The sequence below is a fragment of the Patella vulgata genome, chromosome 5 (genome assembly GCF_932274485.2).
Source record: "Patella vulgata chromosome 5, xgPatVulg1.2, whole genome shotgun sequence".
NCBI lineage: Eukaryota > Metazoa > Mollusca > Gastropoda > Patellidae > Patella > Patella vulgata.
In genome coordinates this window covers 21626070-21649767 of record NC_065883.2, presented here as the reverse complement: position 1 = coordinate 21649767, position 23698 = coordinate 21626070, and the positions used below count along the sequence as shown (strand labels likewise).

The 23698-nt window shown below is 37.9% G+C and overlaps 1 long non-coding RNA gene across 1 annotated transcript; it reads left to right on the top strand.

Moving 5' to 3' along the window:
- Positions 1–7739: 7739 nt before the first annotated feature.
- Positions 7740–20096, top strand: LOC126820909 (uncharacterized). The gene is made up of 4 exons (XR_007680196.2): positions 7740–7783; positions 9612–9683; positions 15487–15873; positions 19654–20096. It is a non-coding gene; the product is annotated as an uncharacterized LOC126820909 (long non-coding RNA).
- The last annotated feature ends 3602 nt before the right edge of the window (positions 20097–23698 follow it).

Here is a 23698-nt window from a genome sequence, read left to right as displayed (position 1 = left end):
AATTTCTAGGTCCCAAATATTATCGATTTAGCTCCGTTAAACATACATTATGCAGTAGCTAAATCTGCCTAATGCAGGTCTTTCTTTAGTGCTGAAATATTATCTAAATTATTAATTAGACATTAATTAACTTATCCAGGCCATAATCAAGTCTCGATGCCATCGCCAGCCTGCTATATTTAGCTGTTAAAATACATTTGAAACGTAAAAATGGATAATCCAGGTTTTTTTTATCGTACCGACTTTAGTAATGATGATCCACGCTAGCCTAAAATTCAAAAGCTAATATCTCGTACAGAGTGGAGCAATTTGACTGAAAATTTCAGCATATTCTGTTTACGTTATCTATTTTTAAACTATTATAGCGAGAACTGCCAATTCTTTGTCTAATTTCTGACGATGCCCCTTTAATCAACAAATACTGACTATTTACTAGTCATCTGAACTCAACTCAAGTTAATGGGGTCATACTGGCGTTTGTAATATGCTCATTTTGAAAACTTTGGTCTGGATAAAGATGAAAAACAGTCAAATACCCTTTTTTAGAATGTAAATACCTTTCAATACACTTAACGGTTGCTAAGAGGTTCAATTGGGGAGAACTAATGGATCTCGAGAGAGTTGGATAATTTTGCTTTGTGTTTACTATGCCATTGCATTCATTCTTTTTTAATGATTGTGATAATAGGTTTCTGGCATTGTTTCCAGGCATCAATTGGTGATTAATAATTTATAAATGGAGTTTATCGTTTCCTTTATTGGAATAGAAAGCCATCGAGTAGTTTCTTTTAAACTGAGTAAAATGTTTTTCTGTGTAATTTCAATGGCAATTTCAAGGCATAATTCATATCGTCCACATATTTTTTTAAGCTAAAGCCTATTGTTTTCATGTACTTAAGCACATCTAGGTATACAAAGACCGTTATGTTGATTGTGTGGACGAAAATGTTTTTAATTTTATATTTGCGCAGGTAGAAGACACTCAAAATTTTTGGGAAAAATCAAGTAGACCAACCGCAATCTAACTTGGGCATTTTTTATGGACGATTTATTTTTTGTACCTAACCGCAATATGAACGATGTTTGTTAAACTGCATTAGCAGGTTAGATGTTAAAATGACTTGTTGGAGATTCCATTAACGAGCATATCATGGTCACAAATTGTAATGGAGATAGTGAATGGTGTCGTTTGGTTTCTTATAAACTGAAGTTTGGGGCGATTTGTCGTTTCTACGTACAAAGGCATCTAGAAAAGAAGGGCTGTTGTCTCTTTATGGGAACTTAAATTCCTTATGCTGTGGTGGTATATTGACTTTGTACATTGCATCTTTTACATATAATCAATGGAAACGACATTGTCGCAGAGCATTTAATATTGGCAGCGATATAGACGGGTCAAGCGACGGCTAAATGATGTGGTACGTAGAACAAATTACAGCAAAAAGTCTGTTGTTTTCTATTGACTCAATATGATGTCCTAAGTAAGGAAAAGAAAGTTTACCAAAATCGGAGTCCAAATAAGGACAGGGGGCATGACCAAATCCAAGATGGCGGCTGTCGATCGAAAATTGCAAATATCTCTAAAACTATTGGATTTAGACACCATAAATGTATTGTGGACAGATAGGAAGTCGGTACCAGCAAGTCCAAAAATGGCGACGTTATGTCTCTACGACGTCATGACGTTACTGTGACGTCACAACAGAATATCAGGCGTCGCATTTCTTCCAAAATTAGTCCATTTATGCATGTTAACAGTAGAAACGAATGCTGATTCAGAGAAGAGGATATGCCCATTATGGGTTGATAAATAAGATCAGTGTGTTACAATAACGCACAAGGATATAAATATAAATATTGCTGCATTTTCGAAAGGTGATACTATTACAGTAGCCGTAGGAACACGGATTCATTTCAATTGTTGACAAAAATAGCCTACATCAATAAAGAGAAATAAAATGAAATGGTATTATACATATACGTCCTACTGTTTTGCTCCAGCTGGGCTCAATCAGTGTGCTATGAGGGGAATTCTGCCCTGCAGTGGCGCAAACGCACTCTTATATCGAATTCCAACAGCAAAGGGTTCTTTTACAGGAGAAGTGCATTAAAGGTTGGGCGGGGCTGACCAATTTTGACATTTGGGCCACTCAGAAGTAGGTTAATCCCCCAAATCATGATAAGGATTTATATTTTGACACAGGTGTACTCGAGATGTGTTACAAAAAACAAAACAATTTTGGCTGTAATGCGAACAGTGCCCCATGGTAGTGTTCCTAAAAGCATCACTTAAAGAGTTAGGTTTTGGGGGCCCCGTTCATGTGGACATACAGGAATTCAATACCACAGAGTTCAAAAAGATGAAAACTGGTCTACCCGATTTTTTACGTTTTGCCATTGGCTCTAGCTGAAAGTCTGTTGGGATGTATTGGTACTCGGTAGTCAAACACCAGGTTAAGCCTTGCGATGGAAATAAAGCAGAGGGTGGGGAGGGGGCAACTGGGACACTTGCCCAGGGGCCCGGTAATGTTTTAAAAAACATTTGTTGGTAAAAAGTAATAAAACAAATACACTGTTACTTGATCGTAAACCAGAAGAAAACAAGTAACCCATGGGTAAGATTAGGTCAGTTCACATTTTTTGGAATAATCGGTAAATTTAAAACTATAAATCACCTGCCGAAGCCTTAGCGCCGTGGAGAACCGGCCCATTCTCGTTCCGGTTGATGCTATCGTCATCGTCAGGGTATCCGGGTCAAGTCCGGGCCTGAAGAACGCAACAATGAATGAATGATCGCTGTAGGTAGGCTGACTGGTATCCGATCATTAAAATCGAAACTGAACGCGAAACTTTCGTCTTCGTTTTATTAGGCGCTAAAAATCTCGAACCTTTTCGATATTTTTGCCAATTGCGGAACTTTTTCCGACCAATGTGCTTTAGTAAAGTGACCTCCAGTTACCTCAGATATACGCCAAGTGACGCTAGAGACTTAACCATGGCAAAGACTGGAATTTAATCATTACTTTTGATGAGCTTTTCGCGGTATTTTTATATTTCTCCTGTCTGTCTGCATGCTGGTTGATCTACGTGCTAAATTTAGGGAGGTGGGACCTTGCAAATCTGTAAAAGGGGTATAAACTATTTGAAATGATGCATTAGAGAAACCAAAAATTGCTGTCGAGTTGAAGTCGAAGATTTTTTTTAATAAGATTCGACACTAAATGTTTTTTAAATTTTAAATAACTCAGCGACTGTCGAGCGACTTTACTCCTTTCAGGAATTTGTAGGCTAGTCACTAACTGCCATCATGTTATAATTGACATCAGCTCAGCTAGCCATACGTACGCGGCGCGAAAAGTCTGCCAAAACACTAAAAACTACATTGACGCAACGTATCACGTGATGATACGGATACGTGATACGGATGGGAAAAATTCTACTTGCCAAAAGTCTCTAGTTTTAGAGTTTCATGTCCCGTACGTATACATGAGCCGCTGAGCGTAGCTTAGTTCTATTACAGCATGATGGAAGATATCTACCAAGATCACCATCAGTACTAATCGAGTGCCTAGCCTACACTTTCCCAAAGGGAGTGAATCGCTCGACAGTCGCTCAGCTATTAATAAAAGATTTTATTAAAAATCTTCGACTTCCGACTCGGCAGCAATTATTGGTTTCCCCATGGTATCATTTCAGAAAGTTTCTACCCCTTTACCATAGAATAAAATCATTTACAGAATTGCAAGGTATAACCTCTCTACATTTAGCACGTACATCAACCAGCATGCAGACAGACTTCGACTCGGCAGCATTTTTGGTTTCACTGTGGTATCATTTCAGAAAGTTTATACCCCTTACTGTAGAATAAAATGATTGCGATGTCCCACCTCCAAAGCGATAATTTCATATTGTTAAGTTGTATTTTTAAAATGTATTAAAATAAAGCCTTAAAATAGATGGTATTTATAAACAGTCCTAGCTTGTTAAAGAATAATCCTATAATTCACTATTGTCAGTTGAGAAATTGGCAAAAATATCATTTTCAACTTCAAATTCAAACGTTTGAAGATAGCTATTCCATGGGGGAATAGAAAAAACAAGGGAGGTAATTGTGTTATTATTTCCGGGGTGAATGGTTTTTAAGTGTGAGAATGATACCTATGATCGTATAATAGTGAGTTGACAACCTATTGAGCAAAAACATAAAAATCATTATGTTTTGACTTTCTTAGAAAATATGAAATTCTCGCTTTAAATTTAGCGCGTAGATCAACCATCATGCAGACATGCAGACAGGAAAAGTGTGAAAATTCATCAAAATAATGATTAAATTCCAGTCTTTATCATGGTTAAAATCACATCAACTAACACCTTTGTGTTTAGGATACGCACAGATTCATAAAAACGATATGATACAACATTTTAGCGTCTAAAAGTAGCAAAGATAGAAAGAAAGACGGTAAAAAGATGGCAATGTATGAAAGCTGTTCGATACCTGCTGCCGTATGCGTGTGCCGTATCACGTATGAGAAATACACGCACATTGATGACGTCACGCGCAAAATCCATACGGATACGCGACACGGACCAGGAATTTACGCATGCCAAAAGTCTGTAGTGTGTCTTTCAAAACGTTTCGCCGAGTTGCTTGTCCCAGGGCCTGGATTTCGTTGTCGCAGACCATGAAATAAAGTCCACCCAATGTGTTTTGATGGATTATATATCTTCAATATGTGTCGATTCAGAATCGGGATGATGCCAATACAAATTAGTATTCCAATATGATGACTTTATTCAAAATATGGCCACATTTAGCGGGAATGTGATATTAGCAATGTGATGGCATAATACGTCAAATAGTAGGTGTTCGGGGTAGGTAAATTAACATCTAAACCGCAAAATGGTACCAATATGGTACTCGAATTCGACAAAATGTTCAGTAGATTATGGAAGAAAATAGTAAATTAAGCAGTTGAGATATGAATTCGGCGACCTCGAAAACTTCAAGTTTATTACACCATCACATTACTACAATTAACATTGAAATGTCCCCCCCGTCTTCATCATCCCTGTTGGGGCAGAACTGTTGGATGTTAAACCCCATTTCATTTCGAAATGTCCCCCCAATCGTAACCGCCGATGCAAATATAGTGGTCATATAGGAATACCTTTGTGTGGAACATATTTCATACCTGAATTTCTCTCAAAAATGGGTCTCATTTTGAATTTGGCTTCCTAGCGGAATTTGCCGTCACTTTTGGGTGTGTGTGTGTGGGGGGGGGGGGGGTAGTGCCCAAGCTCTTCGGATTCAGCTAGTCGTATTCTTGTAAAAACCAACCTTCAAACTGTCTGAAATAAATAATCAGAAAATGTATCGGGACAAATATTCAAAATGTGGCCTAACATAACTAGTAAAAAGACGATAGTATCAATTTTGAGGATAAAGCCGAATGAGGGCGATTATGTCGTGGCCAAATAGATAAAAAAAAAAGCAGCATTAAGGAGCTCAGCGACTCGATGTTTGACACCCAGTTTGTGCTTGTACTGTGGAAGTGCATGGAATGTTGCATGGACAGGGCTGACCGATTTTCACCTTTTTGAACTCTCTGGAATTGAGAGTTCCTATCTGTCCACATATAATCGGGACCCACAAAACGCCACTTTAAAGTAATGCTTTTGGGGACACCACCAGGGGGCGCTGTTCACATTACCGCCAAAGTTGGTTTTGTAACACATCTCGTGTACATCTTTAAAACCGGTGTTAAAATATAAATCTTTCTGATGATTTTTGGGCCAAATGTCAAAATTTATCAGCCCCACCCATTCGCCCTTTGATGCACTACTTCTCCAGTAAAAGACCTCGTGGTTGATGAAATTCGATATACGAGTAGGCTGTTGCGCCATTGCAGGGCAAATTTTCCCTCATAGCACACTAAGGGAGCCGAATCCGAGCAGAACAATAGGATGTATCCTCATTCATTTCATTTCTTCAACAAATGGAATCAATCCGTGTTCCTGCAGCTACTCTAATAGTATCACCTATCGGCAATGCAGCAGTAGTTATACTTTTAGCCCCCTTCTCCGTAATTGTAACACATTGTTCTTCTTTATCAACCCAACATAATGGTTATGTACTCTTTTCTGCATCATCATTCGTTTCTGCTGTTAAGATATGTAAATGGACAAATTTTGGAAGAAATGCGACGTCTGATATGCCGTTGTGACGTCACAGCAACGTCATGACGTCATAGAGACATAACGTCGCAATTTTTGGACTCGCTGATAACGACTTTCTATCTGTCCGCAATACATTTATGGTGTCTAAATCCAATAGGTTTAAAGATATTTGCAATTTTTGATCGACAGCCGCCGTCTTGGATTTGGTCACGCCCCCTGTCTTTTTTTGGACTCCGATTTTGGTAAACTTTCTTTTCCTTACTTAGGACATCATAATGAGTCAATAGAAATCAAAAAACCTTTTGTTGCAATTTGTTCTACGTCAAATGTTAGTTTGACCAGACTAATACCCTTCTATACGTTAATGCTGCATGCTATATACAACTAATATGAAAATAAGGCTTTTGCCCCATCTCGGTTTTAAGGCTATTTGGGAATCCTTACCGTCTACTTTTCACCGTGATTCTTCTCCGATAACCAAAAGGATTCATTTCTTGCCACATCCGACACAAATTTAGATACATCCAACATTATTTTCATGTAGAATTGTGCGATACAAAAACACAAATATATTGAAATAGCAATTTCCGACTAGCAACCAGTATTTTAAAGTTAGTTAAATCTTTAACTCAATATCATCCAATGCCTTCGACATTGAAAACAAGAATTATTTGTCAATTTAAATCAACATTCATGTTGTGATCTTACCGGGAAAAGATGGGAGAGAGAGAGAGAGAGAGTGAGAGTGAGAGGGAAATGGGGTTTAACGTCCACTCGACACAAACTAGGTCAATTTTATTTTAACAATTCGCTTGCGCGTAGGGGTCTTTAACAGTGGAGGGGGTGGGGGCGGAGGACCCGGAGAAAACCCACTAGGTTGGACAGGCGACCCCTACGTACAACCGGGGAATCGAACCCACGCCAGTTGACTCAATGACAGATCTTACGATACAGCGCGCACGTGCTAACCATTCGGCCATCCAACCCCCCCGCGGGAAAAGATGGGCTTCTGATAATATAAAATTTAAGACAAAATAAACATTTTACCATTTGTACACGATCCGTGTTCTAGGGTACGTTTCAACGCAGGTTGTAAAAAGAGACTCGAAGAACAAGGCTACACATATTCCAAAAATCATGTCAAACGGTGAAGCCATATTTTTATCTGGAGAGCGGGCGCAATAAATACTACTGGTGTAGATTGGAATAACCGGACGCTATAGATAGTCGTTCGATTGAGACTTCTCGCGTATTTCGCCGAACATAACTGATTTGAAATTAGAGTAAAAACGGAAACGATTGAATGTAAATCAGTTCATATACATTCATATAACATTATTAATATTACTATATGCGTTGCGACCCATTTTATGCCAATTTCTAGATACCAAATATTGGCGGTTTAGCTTCTTTAAACAATAACACTATAAACATTATATTAACCATAATAAAGGAAAAAAAAAACGCCGCCTGCATTGATTTTGTATTATGAATTAGTTAGTTTCACGAGTCGGGAGACATTATCATCACGCATTTTACGATGTTAGTAAATTAAGTGAGCAGTTACTGCCGAGGAAAGATCGAACTGTGTTTTGCTCGGTATAAGGTTGGTGTATTTTTATTTTCACAATATTATTGAAATGTTTTAGAGATATTTGCGACGGTCATGTTCGGTTGCAAGACATTAGAAAGTCATCAATATTGCCTCATGTTCGGTGGAGGTGTATGGTTGTAATAATTAAGTTTAGAAGGCAAGTATTTAAAAAAAATGGTCATGTTGTAGACACAAAGTTACCATCTGTAAACGGTTCTACTAGGCGGTAGCTGGGCCAGATTTTGAAACTATGTGGAGTGCAAGTCTCCAACAACTGACCTTTAAACATGCACGGTATACGCTATGCCTGCGTTTTCAAGTGTCACGATTTATTTTACGTGCACTTCTACATTTACACGTTTTTATGTATTACCGTGCGATTCACTTGTCCATGCTGATTCTCCAGCCCGTCGTCCCGCACCTCTAACGGATGGTGAATAAAAAAAAAACAAATATGAACAATCCAAACCATTAGACAAGATTGGAAGTCCTATCAGATAAATAGTGAAATAAGCAAATGGACTGCTAACCGTGTAAAAAATACATGATAAATAACGGTCACACGTGTTCAGAAGATTAAGCTTACACCCGCCTCGAAACCATTAGACGAAATCTCGGTAAAATAGCGTAATCAACAAATGGACTGTCCATATGCATAATTGACAGCATGAGATGTATACATAATTAGGAAAATAGTATACTCGTCAATCAAATTATCTATCTAGTATAATAGCCAAAATCGACCTGTCATATTTAATAACCAGTCAACATGACGGCCATAAAACATCTTACAGGTTTTTCTAAGTGGGCAAGTATACCTGTAGCTTAGATAACAAATGTCTACTTCAAACAAATTAGAATAAAAGAAACGAACACGCTCTCGTGTATCGAAATGAAACACTTTTGAGGTCGCAACCGAGACCTTGGCCAGTGGTACAAGTAAATGAAATGATATGGGTTTAACGTCATACTGTTCTGCTCCGACAAGGTGATGACGTTGATCTGAACGTTTGATAAAAATACTATAGCTTCCCCCCAATTTACAACACACGAAACTAAATAAAAGCGATGTAATGCTTTATCGTCATGGCGATTGAAAAAAAAAATCAATCATATCATAGAGCAGGAGCGCAGGGGGTTAACCTAGCTTAAAAGTGTACCAATTTTCTCCTGTATGGTATCAATGTATGTATATCTGGTATCATCAGAATGTAAGTCTGCTGGGTTTCTGGCGGTGGGTGTGGTATTCCACGCCCAAAATGCCATGCCCCCAACTAGTCTAGATTAGCTTAAAAGTGTATCACATGAAAATCGCACAGCAATGTACCGTACATCTTCAGGTATTACAAAAACACTCAGACAGATATTTCTAGTGGTGGGGTACCCCTGACAGAGCTGTGTAATTGCCAGACATTTGTAGTGATGGAGTATCCCTGACAAGAGTTATCTAATTTCCAGACCAAAGCTAAGCTAGATTAGCTCAAATCTGTACCACCTAAAACAGCTTTGAAGTTGTTTAGTACCACCACAGGAATCATGAATGACCACTGCCAGACAGTTTGTGCGGGGCAGTCTTGTTTCATAGGAGCTCATGAAAGAAAATAGCTTGACGTGTCTTGTGCAGAAACCAAAATGGCACTTATATTAACCATCTGAATGTGATGTCTACTTCTAAAAATACAATTTTCTTAAAATAAATTTTAAAAATTGATTCATTTTTAATCAAATACAAGTTGATACAATCGGCATAAGCATGGAAATCGACATGCAGCATTATCTCCCTTTAGTTGGCAAACTTTGTTTTTTATTTTTTAAAGCTTATTTCATTTTATTTTAACAGAGGAATCAAAGAATATGGAGGCACCACAAACGAGTCTGTTGATGGTTTTACTATTTTGGTCGAATTGCTCAGGTAATGTCACCCGAGGTAGAAGCGGGCACTAAACCCGACAAGTCAAATCCATCAAATACTGAGGGGATTTATGCAGATATTAGAGCGTCAGTTACTACCCCCCCCCCTCCCTATATTGAGAAACTCGCATGTAGAGTGATCTACCGGAGATCTAAAGTATTAGAGAGGTTTAATATAGCGATCTTAAGAAAAACTTGCGGCAACTTCCAGCCGTACATATTCTGGTACAGGCATACGTTACGTTGGATAACATTTCTATTTCTAAACAAAAACAGTTGATTAAAATGGTTCGTCAATCGTGTAATATAGGTCCTTGTGAAAAACCTCAATATATAATCATTCAGAAGGTGATTCGGAACTTAAAAGGTGATAATTTATTAAAAAGGCATGGAACATAAAAATCTTGGAAACAAGTGAAAACCAAAATGTGCTCGTTGATCACGTTGCAATTTGTAGTGAACATTTTGTTGACGGAGACAAAAGAAATTTGACAACAAAAGATTGGCTTGTAAACGCGGATAGAGGCTACAATTGTTATACGCCCATATTTTCATGTGGATATCTTGTTCTGGACCATCTACAGATCACAATTTTTATTTGATTTTGACGAGACTTGAGATATGACGTGTTTGTATCCAAACGATCACGGTTCCTTTTTTCGCGAATGGATTATGACTTTGGATTGCACGCAAAATCACGTTTTTAACTTGTTGACACTCAAGAAATCACAATTTTTATCCGACTTTAAAAACCGTTGAAATATTCCCCCGTTACACACTAATTTCAGTTGAAAAACGGACTGAAACAATCTGACAAAATGGCTACTCCCCGTACGCAAATAGTGTTAAAAAGTAAAACCAAAATTATTTACCCACTGGAGGTCACAAGTTTTATCCGAATGGGATGAAACTTACTTAATATGTTTATATTCCAAAAATCTGGGTTCCTCTAGATATCTATTCTTGTGCGTATCGGGCCGTAACTTCCTGGATTATAGCCCCTGATTGTATGAAAAATCTTTTGTTTGGCGTGTTCTCCGTCCATCTTTTGCTACAGTAAAAGTTCACCGTGTAACGCATTTCAGAATTATTTTTTTAAAAAAATAGTAACGTAAAACGTTAACAAAAACACAATCAATTACAGACAGAATGACCCTACAATTAAAGTGACAGCTTGTCAGACATTGATTTCGCTCTGAACATTATAATTGCGTGTAACGACGGTGATGGTTCAGAACATTTTAGCGAAAAAGAACCACCCCTGCCGATGCAGGCTGCTGATGTAAAATTAAATTTGGAGAAGTGGATTTAGTTTTACTTTTTAATTTCGAATGCATGCAACACGTAAACAGTGAAATTGTTAGTATTCTTTTACATCGAATTCAAATCGTATTGATGAATAAACAAAACCCCGTAAAGCAGTCATATTATTTTACTATTATGTTACACCGAATTCGAATGGTAACATATCGATGATTAAATAAAAACACCTTTATTTACTTCATAGTTCAAGACATAGGTCTACCGTGAAGCTATTTCTTGTTTTTATTTCTCAATTCCGATTTTCATTGAACTATTTCTATGCCCAATTCAATAGAAAAAGGCAATTCAAATTTGTGTATTTTGTGTCCCACGCCTTTAGTAGTTGTGCCATTTGCTAATTAGAAATCTTATGTATTTACTTATTTTTGTGTTTTCTTGGAAACGGGATGTTGGACGGTAAAGTGGTCTCAACACGTGCGCTTTAGATCATAAGGTCTCCCTTTGAGTCAAGTGGCGATGTTTTGATCTTAAGATTCTACGTGACAAAGAGTACATCGTGGGTTTTCTCTGGGTCCACCAGTCCCCCCACCCTCTGCTAAAAACCACTACGAGATAGCGAATTATTGAATGCGCTCTCTCTCTCTCTCTCTCTCTCTCTCTCTCTCTCTCAATAAAAACAATTTTGATTTAGTTTTTGGTATACAATTTTTCAACCTACCCCGTTTTCTGATAACGTTGTTAATGTATTAAGAGACTACAGTTTTTATTAAAATTTGGTACAGAGCTGTGAGGAGATTAACGCCGTTACTTTTCAAGTGTGGTGTGAAACATCGGAATCAGAAAGGTTGGCCCATGTTCATTTTCAGCAATCCTGGACGTTCTGTTCCAGAATTATATTGTGTCGGGAAAAGCTTGTGAACCCGATAGAGATTGATCCTTATAAAATGTGGTCAACACCCAAGTATTCCATTCAGATAAGCTGCAGTGGTGAAATAGCTGGCAAAACGGCAACACCGCCAAAAAATATACTATTCAAAAAAAGTAGGGGATATTTGATTTTTAAGTGTTATTAAAGTCACCTAATGAAACTGACGAAGAAACAAATGACAAAATGAAATGAAGTTCACATTCATCGATTTATTCCAAATGATCGTTAGACTAAGTAAGGCACAGACTGACCATTATAAGGGTAAAATGATACCCGGGGTCAAACAGCAAAGTTACCACAGCATCACAACCAAGTCAGTAACGGGTAAATCCTCCTCTGTTTGCCAAACAAGCATTGATCCGACGTGGCATACTCCTAATGAGACGTCTAAGGTCATTTTGGTCCAGATTGTCCCATTCCTGTTGCAACGCAGCAGCAAGTTCTTGGACATTGGCAGGACGTTGTTGACGTTGACGTAACCTCTGTCCAAGCATGTTCCAGACATGCTCGATGGGGGAGAGGTCGGGACTCAGTGCTGGCCAAGGTAATGTGGTGATGTTCTGTTGTTGGAGGTAACCTGTAACGATCCTGGCCCTGTGACATCTTGCGTTGTCATCCTGGAAGATGAAACGGCGGCCATGACGTCGTGCGAACGGCACAACATGGACTGCCAAGATGTTGTCCCTGTAGTACTGGCCTGTAACACGCCCTGCAACAACATGGAAAGCCGTTCTTCCAGCAACAGTGATGCCTCCCCACACCATAACAGAACCACCCCCAAATCGATCATGTCTGATGACGTTAACGTCTTGGAAGCGCTCGTTTCGACGACGCCACACCCTCCTACGTCTGTCCAAAAAATCAACAGTGAACCTTGACTCATCTGAAAACATCACATTGCTCCAGCGTCGATTATCCCAGTGTTGACGATCCCTACACCAACGACGTCTTGCCTGAATGTGATGATCTCTCAAACAAGGGATCACGCGAGGACGTCGGGCGCGAAGGTGACCCCTATGCAGTCGATTCCGAATCGTCTGGCCACTCACTCTCACACTAGTGTCTGTTTGAAGACGAGCGCTGATCTGATTTGCTGTGATGACACGATTTCTCAAGGCCAAGTTACGGATAAATCGATCCTGGGCTTGAGTTATCGACCTGAGCGTGGTCTGTCCTGTACAGATTGTGTATCACGGTATCTGGACCATAGCCTGCTTATGACAGACTGAGAAACATTCATCGTCCGCGCCACAACCGCCTGTGTTGTGCCGATCTGTAGCATGCCAAGGGCACGTAACCTTTCATTTTGGGTAAGCCGACGCATATCAAAATTTGTTTTCTGGTCACTAAAACAATTAAACTGATGTTTCCACCCTGGAATTCAATGCCACAATGACTGTAACATTCAAAGTCAGAGTCGTGCAAATCTTGGGTTGGACCCCCATGATGATCCCAAGCATCACCTGCATTCCATGCGGTAGCTATTGGTGCGTTTGGGCGTCACATGTAACTGGAAATGTTTCTTCTGTTAGGTTCTATAGTGACTTTTTTCGTAGTCATTTGCATATTTTAGTATTATGCCCCCAAAATCAAATATCCCCTACTTTTTTTGAATAGTATATCTTGAAGTGGTCACTTTCATATGTGTGACATTTTGTAACAAAAGTTTTAGCTAAGTTTTCTAATCTTATTATTTTGCCGCTCTTGACCACATGGGGGGGGGGGGGCAGCGGGTGGAAAACAATCATATCGTGTGGCAGTGATCAATAGGGAGTCTAGTTTTCCGGCTAGGTACGCCCCCACCTGCTTTATCCAGTCACGAAAGGAATAAAAATGAAAACGGGTTTAAGGTTCTACTTCTTTTTTTCCTACGGAGCTAATGAAAACCATCGGTTGCCATGCAAAATACACCCACATTTGCAAGAGGAGGGCAGCAGAGAGCAATCTGAAAAAAAAGAAGCGATTTTTCGAACCAGGGCCTATAATCCAGGAAGTTATAGCCCGATATGCATAAATATATCTACATGGACCGAGATGTTTGGAATATATACATATTCTTATGTGTCATCAAAATGGGATAAAAATTGCGATGTTTAGAGGGTCCACAACTTGAGTATTACATACTTTAACACTATTTGCATACAGGGAGCGGCCATTTTGTCAGGCAGTCTAGGTCCGATTTTCACGAAAGTCAAACTTAATCATCATTATGATGTAACGGTGATATATTTGAAGGTCTTTTTTATAAATCGGATGAAAATTGTGACCTCTAGAAGGATTACAAGCGGTCCGCTATACATTTAAAGTTTTATCTAAATCGGATAAAAATTGTGACCATTAGTGTGTGGACAAGTTTTGTCAAAATCGGATATTCATTCTTACCAGTAGAGTGTCCACTGACAGGGGCGACGATAATATACGTATAAAAATCGTAAGCGCATTTAACGTCTATCATCACAGTTCTGCCATTTTGTTATAAGATCATACGCCGTAATTTTATTCGTATTCGTCATAGTCACCTGTAAATAGGGATCTGTGAATTTCTGCTGAGTATTCATTTTGTTCTATGATCTACTCTTCGAATTCTGGTTAGCAAGGGTTCTAATATGATTTAAATTAGCTGTCTTGTCTAATCCTAGGTACAATATTGTACCCGCTTCCTGTCTTATACGAGGCAACAACTGATTCACTATTAGACGTTTTGCGCAAGTAAAATGAAGTCAGTTGCAAATTTTCAACACATATCATCACAGTTTGCATGGAAATAAGTAATTATGTTACAAATAGTGAGGAGTGGAACACTGAAATCTTAATCTTATCTTACCGAACAGTTTTTCTGTATTTTCGAGTGACGTAAAATCACATTATTCTGGTTCGGCGGTCATTTTAAAATGAACTGAAATTTCGCACGGCAGTTGGGTTTAATCAAATCATATATTATACGGCAAGGTTTCACCTTTAGTTAAATGGGAATTGGTTTATCATATGTTAAGCTATGTACAGTACAGTTTAGGGTCAATGTAATTAGAAATTTTATAAGCCAGTAACTTTTTTGTGGTCAAATGACAACAAAACTTGTTCAAAGGAACTCCTTGAGACGATCTACTACTGTGGCTGGAGCAAAACGGAATTCATCAGTAGTGGAACTATTTCAGTCTCATCCCAAGGAGTGAGCACGCTTTCGGCCCAGCCTCACAAGGGCATCACAGAAAAGTGTAAGATAAGCTTGAAATTTCCCGGATACTGTATGTTCTAATGGTCACAAAGCTTCTATTTCGACCGAACGACTTCTACAATTTTCGCCCAAGTCGCACATGCACCATCACAGAAAAGTAAAAGCCGAGTTTCAATACATGTAAATTGGGATGTAATTCTGATTTTAACAAAGCTGTGACAATTTCTTAAAACGAGCCAACTGATTCTCGGCCCACGCCTATAGTACAGTACTGTCATTACGAAAAATGCATACTATTTCCAAAAAAACTCACATCACTCGTAGCGAGTACATTTTGTCAACTGGATTGGTAATTCGAAGCAATATCTTATAGTTTTTGTATTTTATATATATTATATTGTATCTATGTTATAAATATTATATATTCTCTATTTTCAGGGTATGACTATTTCATTGACAGATTCGGTTACAGAAAGTTTCAAGATGTAACAACTAAAAATTCATTCACGATTCAATGTAAATCGACAGATCGGTTTTATGTTGGTTTCTTTAATAGTTCCATCATGTTCTTCGAAATGTATATAACCAGCAGTGGATATAATAAAGGAACAGATCCCTCAGCTATAGCTGCCAGTCTTAATTTCTCCACCACAGAATACAGATCCTATTGGTTTGAATGGGGCACCGGAGTTGTTAACTTTGGTTTAGGGTCCGTTGTTGGAGAAAGTCATTTTGGTGTTCTTCCTATGAATGGAAATGTAAGCTATGTGGGTTTCCGGTCGATTGCAAAGGAGAACCTGTCAATTATCTTTCCTGATTATACGTGTAAGTAGGATATTATAAAAAAAAATTTATAAAACGGTTTTGGATTTATTTTTATACGCCCACATTTTTATGTCGTCGCCCCTGTCCGTCGGACGTTCGTCCGTCCACAATTGTTTGTGACATATAGGTTTATCACCCTAAGATCTAAGTTCCTATCGATATTTGCATGTATAGGACTGTAACTTCATGAATTATGGCCCTTGATTGTACGAAAAATCACGTTTTTAGCTTGTGAACACTGTAGAGGTCACAATTTGTATTCGATTTGGTTTAAACTTAAAATGTATGTTCATAACCCACAGAGCTCGGTTCCTTTCGATATTCGCGCATATTGGGCCATAACTTCCTGAATTATGACCCCTAATTGTTGGAAAAATCGTGTTTTTAGCTTGTGGACCTCATAGAGGTCACAATTGTTATCCGATTTAAAAAGCCGTTACAATATTTCACCGTTATACCCTAAGGTTGCCTGAGTTCTAATTTCGTAAAAGTCGGACTGAAACTGACGGACAAAATGTCAGACCCTCGTTCGCAAATAGTGTCACAATATTGTGTATCAGGGTTGTGGACCCTCTGGGGGTCACAATGTTCATCTGATTTTGATGAAACTTGAGATGCATGTTTATAACCCACGGTGCTCAGTTCCTTTCGATATACGCGCATATCGGACCACAACTTCCTGAATTGTGGCTCCTGGTTGTACGAAAAATCGCGTTTTTAGCTTGTGGACTCCATAGAGGTCAGAATTGTTATCCGATTTAAAAAGCCGTTACAATATTTCACCGTTATACCCTATGGTTGGTTGAGTTCGAATTTCGTAAAAGTCGGACCGAAACTGACGGACAAAATGTCCGACCCTCGTTCGCAAATAGTGTCACAATATTGTGTATCAGGGTTGTGTACCCTCTGGGGGTCACAATGTTCATCTGATTTTGATGATACTTAAGATACATGTTTATAACCCAAAGATCTCGGTTCCTTACAATATTCGCGCATATCTGATCGTAACTTCCTGAATTATGGCCTCATGGTGTACGCAAAATGGATTTAAAAATACGTTCGAATATATCACCGTTACACCGTAATGTTTGTTGAGTTCGAATTTATTGAAAATCAGGCCAAAACTGCCGGACAAAATGGCCGCCCCTGTTTCGCAAATAGTGAAAACATCTGGTAAATCAAAGTTGTGCACCCTCTACAGGTCACAATTTTGACCCGATTTCGATGAAACTTGAAATACATGTTTATAACCCAAAGATATTGGTTCCTTTCAATATACGCGCATATCGGATCGTAACTTCCTGAAATATGGCCCTTGATTGAACAAAAAATCACGTGTAGAGGTCACAATTTTTATCCGATTTAAAAAAAAACCAGATGAATATTTCACCATTACACACTAAGATCTTGGTTCCTTAACTAAACTTCCTGGATTATGGCCCCTGATTGTTCGAAAAATCGCATTTTTAGCTAGAGGTCACAATTTTGATCCGATTTCGATGAAACTTGAAATACATGTTTATAACCCAAAGATATTGGTTCCTTTCAATATACGCGCATATCGGATCGTAACTTCCTGAAATATGGCCCTTGATTGAACAAAAAATCACGTGTAGAGGTCACAATTTTTATCCGATTTAAAAAAAAACCAGATGAATATATCACCATTACACACTAAGATCTTGGTTCCTTAACTTAACTTCCTGGATTATGGCCCCTGATTGTTCGAAAAATCGCATTTTTAGCTTGCGGATTCTCTAGAGGTCACAATATTTTTCCGATTATAAAAATCGTTTAAATACATCACCATTCCACCATAATGAAGGTTGAATTCGTATTTCGGGAAAATCGAAATGAAACTGCCCGACAAAATGGCCGCTCTTTGTACGCAAATTGTGTAGAAGTGTGTAATACGAAGGTTATGGACCCTCTAGAGGTCAGAATTTTTATCCGATTTAGATGAAACTTAAACCATATCTTTATACATGTATCCCAAATATCTCTGTCCCTTTTGATATTTGCACATTTCAGGCCATAACTTTCTGGATTATTGCCCCGATTGTACAAAAAATCACGTTTGTTTTTAGCTTGTTCTCTATCCATCTCTTGCAAAATGTGGGCGTATCCTGTCTGGTTCTGGAAAATGTCAACCTGCATTTTTGAAGAAAGGTTATAACAAGTTTAACCGATTTAACAATAAAATGTAAAGGTTCCTTAATATTCGACATTCAAAACACGAATAAGAAATTAAAGGGGCTAAATCTTTAACTCAATATCATCCACAGTTGTCGACACTGGTCGAATTCAGTTAACATTGATGTTGTTATCTTACAGTGAAATGTTAGGCTTCTGATATCAAATATTTAAGACAAAACGAGAATAAAATTGGCACGGGAATCGAGTGCTAGAATTCTTAGAGCCATATACAAACGACATTGATGTTGTTATCTTACAGTGAAATGTTGGGCTTCTGATTTCAAATATTTAAGACAAAATGAGAATAAAATTAGCACACGAATCGAGTGCTAGAATTCTTAGAGTCATATACAATCGACTAAACGATGAACTTGTGGATTACCCTAACTAAGCGCAAACAACTGTCATTCAACTGCACACGTATTCTCCGAACATAACTTATTATAAATTGCAATAACAGAAATAAAATATTGGCTGTAAATAAATTTATATACTTTCATGCTACATGAATTAATGTCGACCATTTCAGCCCCAAAGAAAAGACCTACACACCCTTAAATAATTAGTCAATCTGATTGAAATATAGATATATATATTTCGTTTCGTTTTTATACTTTCGATGGCCTACACTACTTGTAGATCTAACAAGTTATAGTGGGAGTTCACGTTCTATGACGTCAGGTACCAAGCAAGCGACATTTGACCCGATTACGTCAGTCATTCGATTAACCAATTAGCGACCGCATGTATTTTTTTTATCTACTTTTGCTTTGGTTTGATTTCTATTGTCTACCCACAGTTCCGCGCAAAAAAGGTCAAACGCTCGATTCGTCAGACCATTTGATTGGCTGACCCCTCATTTCAAGCAGAACACGAGTTAAATAACAACGCTTCCAGATCCAAGTGTAGTAAAGGCAAGTAAAATCGAAATTTTGAACTATAAAAACGAAACGAAATTGGATCTGTGTTTTAATTTGATTGATAATTAGTATGATTGCTGTAGAATATCGATGTTGAGCAATTCTTCCACTGAGTATAAGTCGATAAGCACCCTTTCGCTTCTTCTTGCCTTCCTGTTGAGCTTATCGGCTTCTGTATGCTTCACTTGATATGTCTGCTTATCACTGCCTGTGGTTAGGTTATAATCCTCATTTAAAGGGCAATATTGGTGTCAGACATTATTACATATGTGAAAGAACTGGTTAAATACATTCCAAATATAATTTTAACACAGAGATCATTGCTACGGAGACTTGTAACAAGCACGTGAAGAAACAGGAAGTGACGCCAAACATGACAAACACGAGTTGTCCTTCTATATAACAGACTGAAGTAACGAGCGGTAACAGACAAACGATCGAATTTCATTTCACTGATAATTCCGTTGAAGTTGAAAAGTTATTATATGGGACGGTGAGAGGGTATCTCACAATTCAACGAGCTCTATCACATATTTTATAATGACTGACACCAATATTGTCCTTTAAACTTATATTTAGTTTTGTTCAGATATATTTTTAAAAAAAATAACGTTTAGTCGGAGGAGAAAAATATGACGTTTAAGATCATTTTATTTACTTTCAGTATTTACTAGAACCTCTGGTTACAGACTTGATGTAGAATCAACGACTTTTACTGAAAGAAGTCGCATTTTATGTTGTAAAGCCTGTATGGCCAACACTAGATGCTATGCTTTTAAGTACAGAAGAAACCATGGTTATGACAATTGTCAGACTATTGATAAAAAGGCATTTAAATCAGGAACGACTACATTTTTCCCTTTTAGTACAGTAGCCGACACTGAATGGTCTTATTACTTTAATCGATTAAATTGATTTAAATATATGTAATGGAATGAAAGGTAGAGGCATATGTTATGCTTCCAACTATTGAAGAAACCGCAGTAATTACAAATGACTGAAAATTGCCACACAACAAAACCAGAACATTTGTGACAATTCCTTTCATAACAGCGGGAGATCAGATCCTCAGCTAGATTTTTCACGAACTCGACTGATAACATTAACTCAAGCCTTTGGTTTGTTTAGATAACCATAAACTTGAATATGTAATTATGAATACTGAAATAATGAAATTTTTGTATTCTTTAACATTTGTTTTTAATGAAATTCCATTCGTTAACAGGTTTAACACCTCAGCAAGACGGTCTCGGTGCTTAAACCTTTTAAATTATGAAATAGTGCTATAAATTACTTGTAACATTGGAACCTGTCGAGTCAAACTGTCGGATCAACACACGTGCATAGGAGTGGCGTCTTTACAGATCATGTTACGAAATAATATTATCCATGCTCGATGTTATTGCACAGAAAACCTACCCCGCTTCTCAAATGATTTCGACTGAAACTGACCTAAACTAAAACGTGTGCAAATGTTTACTTATTGTCCGGTTAAACTCCACCGACTTTATTCAGAGCGAAAACGTTCTGATTATTTAACGAAAAGAACAATTGAAAATTCGCCGCCCATGTTAATAATCTTGTTTAATGGTCTACTTTGTTGCAGAAACCTGGGCAGCCTTTGGGTGCTCTTGTATGGCCACGACTATACGACAAAAGTATACTTGACTTCCCCCGAACATATGTAAATAACATATTTGGCAATATTTATAGCCCCGGCATAAATCTTCATCGAATATGTTCACCGTTCAAAATGAATTGCGTATATCACAATTATTAAATAACATGTAGCAATATTTATAGCCAAGACATAATAATGGTTTCAAACGCGTATAAGTTTTATAAGATAGCACAAAAAGGAAAGGCAAAGAACATAATGCAGTCATTAATTCAAGAAACACCATTTCCCCTCGTGGTTATCAAACTAATTGGTGGAATAAAGGCTATCTCTGATAGCTGAATCGATCTATCAGAGACCATTCGGCGTTCCTTGAGGGACGGTAATAAGTGTTTTAAGAATCGTCTTTCCTTTTCAGGGGTGTTGGTTGGTCGAATGGTTAGCGCTGCACCATAAGGCCTGAAATAAGATAAAAAAATTGTGACCTGTAGAATTTTCACAAACAATTGCGGACGAACGGACGGACAGGGGCGACGACAATATACGTCCACATGAAAATGTGGGCTTATAAAATGCCAAAAACATTGGCAGCCTTTCTGCAGTTATGGTTTTTTTTCTGTACATTTTTTGCATCGGAAGTATGTTGATTTTTCTCGTCGTTTCTTATCTGGAATTCTACACTTTTTCTTTTTCCATTTCTTATCTGGATTTTGTATAACTTTGGGTGGGTGGGGATTCGAACCATTGTTACAACAAACACAATACATAGTTCAGAAACAAAAAAAAAATTGTACAAATATTGTGATTTGACCTTGTTTAGTGTTTACTCTAGTCGTTTCGTACATCAAGCCAGAAGGTATTGTATGACGGCTAAAGTGGATAGCTCTGCAGTTTAGATCCCAGTTAGGACTATATAAACTTATCTATGATAGCTTCGTGTAAACGTTGATGTTAGGATCCTATGCGTTTGTGTACTCGTAGGACATTTCCAAAATAACAATTTAGGAAATGTTTTATCAATTGCAGGGTATGTGAGCAGGAACCCCGACAGTTTCCTCTGCAGTTTGGTTTGATATCGCCGTTAGTTTCCTTAAAACAGCTTCAGTCCCTGTTTTGTAACTTGGTCATCAATATTAGGGTGACCCACCAAAAATAAATATCTCCATATATCTCCATATATCTCGACAACTACGCAACAATATTTATATATATGCCAAGCCTCAAGTCAGTTTCACACAATTATAGTCACTAAATAAACGATCATGTTGTACTTAATAAGCTATGACCATTAATCATCTATAAATAATAGACTGAAAACTGGTTCCAAGTGTCGTCCATAACATCCAGACACTTTTGAGTAAAAGATAGGTTACGTGCCCTTGTTTTGAAATTAGTCTCGCTTAAACAGTCTATCGACCATTCTACGTCTGATTGACAGGTCGGGATAATCAAGACTACTTTTTTACGAAACATAACAGAAAGCTAGAACAAGAAATTGAATTTAGAAATAAGCACGTTAGGTAGCTCAACAATCGTTTTAAGAACCTTGTTAAAGTAAAATGGAACTACTGCTAGTATCATGTTCCTGTCTTAACCCGAGTGATTCAGAGATATTATTTGTACTAAATCAAAAGATGCCGCTCTTAACGGTACAGTTAATGATAAAGCGATTTAAAAAATGAAACGAACGTAATTTCTAAATCTCCTGTAATAACCAAGAAGCTTAATTTCACTGCTATTCAAAATCGTCAACAATAAATTTTTTACGGCTGTAATAGTTGATAGATGTGTAGAGAATTGCACGTGCCATGGCTATTTATAGTATCATACTGTCAGAAAGTTGGTCTCGGCACGGCGAATGTGCACGCTTCAGTGGTAGTCTCGAACTATCAGCGGTGAACTGTATTTCTGTAGAGGACATGGGTCACCCTATCAATATTTGGAAATGGACTTGTCATGTTCTCATCCGCTATACATTTACAGAAATTAGTGCCACGTCTAATTATTCGTTAATTACAGCAGGGGCGTGGTGACCCATGATTTTGCATGTGGAACAAGATCCCGCCCTGGCCTAAAAAACAATACTTTTATGTGGGGGAGGGGAGGCCGTGGCAGCCCCACCCCCTCTCCAGTGCTACCGGATAATATTGGGCTCTGTGGAACATGCGAGTCCATCACATACTGGAATAGATCTATCGTTTTAACAAGCGTAGGAAGTTGTCGGTGGATAGTGGTATATTAGTAAACGTGGATACATATATCTAAAAAGTATAACTTTTCTCTTAAAATTCACCCGAATTTTTAGTGAAGTGCGTTGCTGTTGTACTAAGATGAGAAAGTAGTACGTGCGATAGGTATTGGGCGATGTTGTAGAAGAAGGATTGCGAGAAACTTTAATGATTTGCATGAGGAAGAAGATACAGTCCCAGCCCCCAAGAAACAATATTTATTTGTGTGTGGGGGGAAGGGTGGGGTGACAGTCGCTCCCAGTGCCGCCGGGTAATATGGAGCTGTGTGGAAAATGCTAGAATCGATTTTAGCATATCTGACCCACGGTATATGTTTGACACCGGTTAATCATTATGATTATGATTATAATGTTGAAACATAGCATATGTAAATACTTTGCATGACGCAGGGATCTTTTAGACGTCGGAGGATGGGCACCGGAGAAACACCACGAGACAATCATAATAACCTGTGATATATCTGCCTCTGTTTGCATCAAATTGCCGAAATAAAACACCAAAGGACTGCTTGGTTGAAACTATCATTTCCGATTGCAGAATTTTGAAGCATGTTAAATATGGTGTACAATCGAGTAAAATAATGGGTAAATGGTTGAAAAGAATATAGCTTGGCCTATACAAACAATAGTGAGATGGGTTTTTTTTTAAAAAAAAAAATTACCTTTGTCTGGGTTTCTATACAAAAAATAAATCTTCCACTAGGAATTGCCATAAATAATTAACAGCTTTGAGCCATGAACAGGTATGGAATATAGAAACATAGTAACATAACAATATTTACATAGCTTTTTGTTAGCTGAAATGACTGCAGCAAACTCCCAAGTAAATACGATTAAAAAACA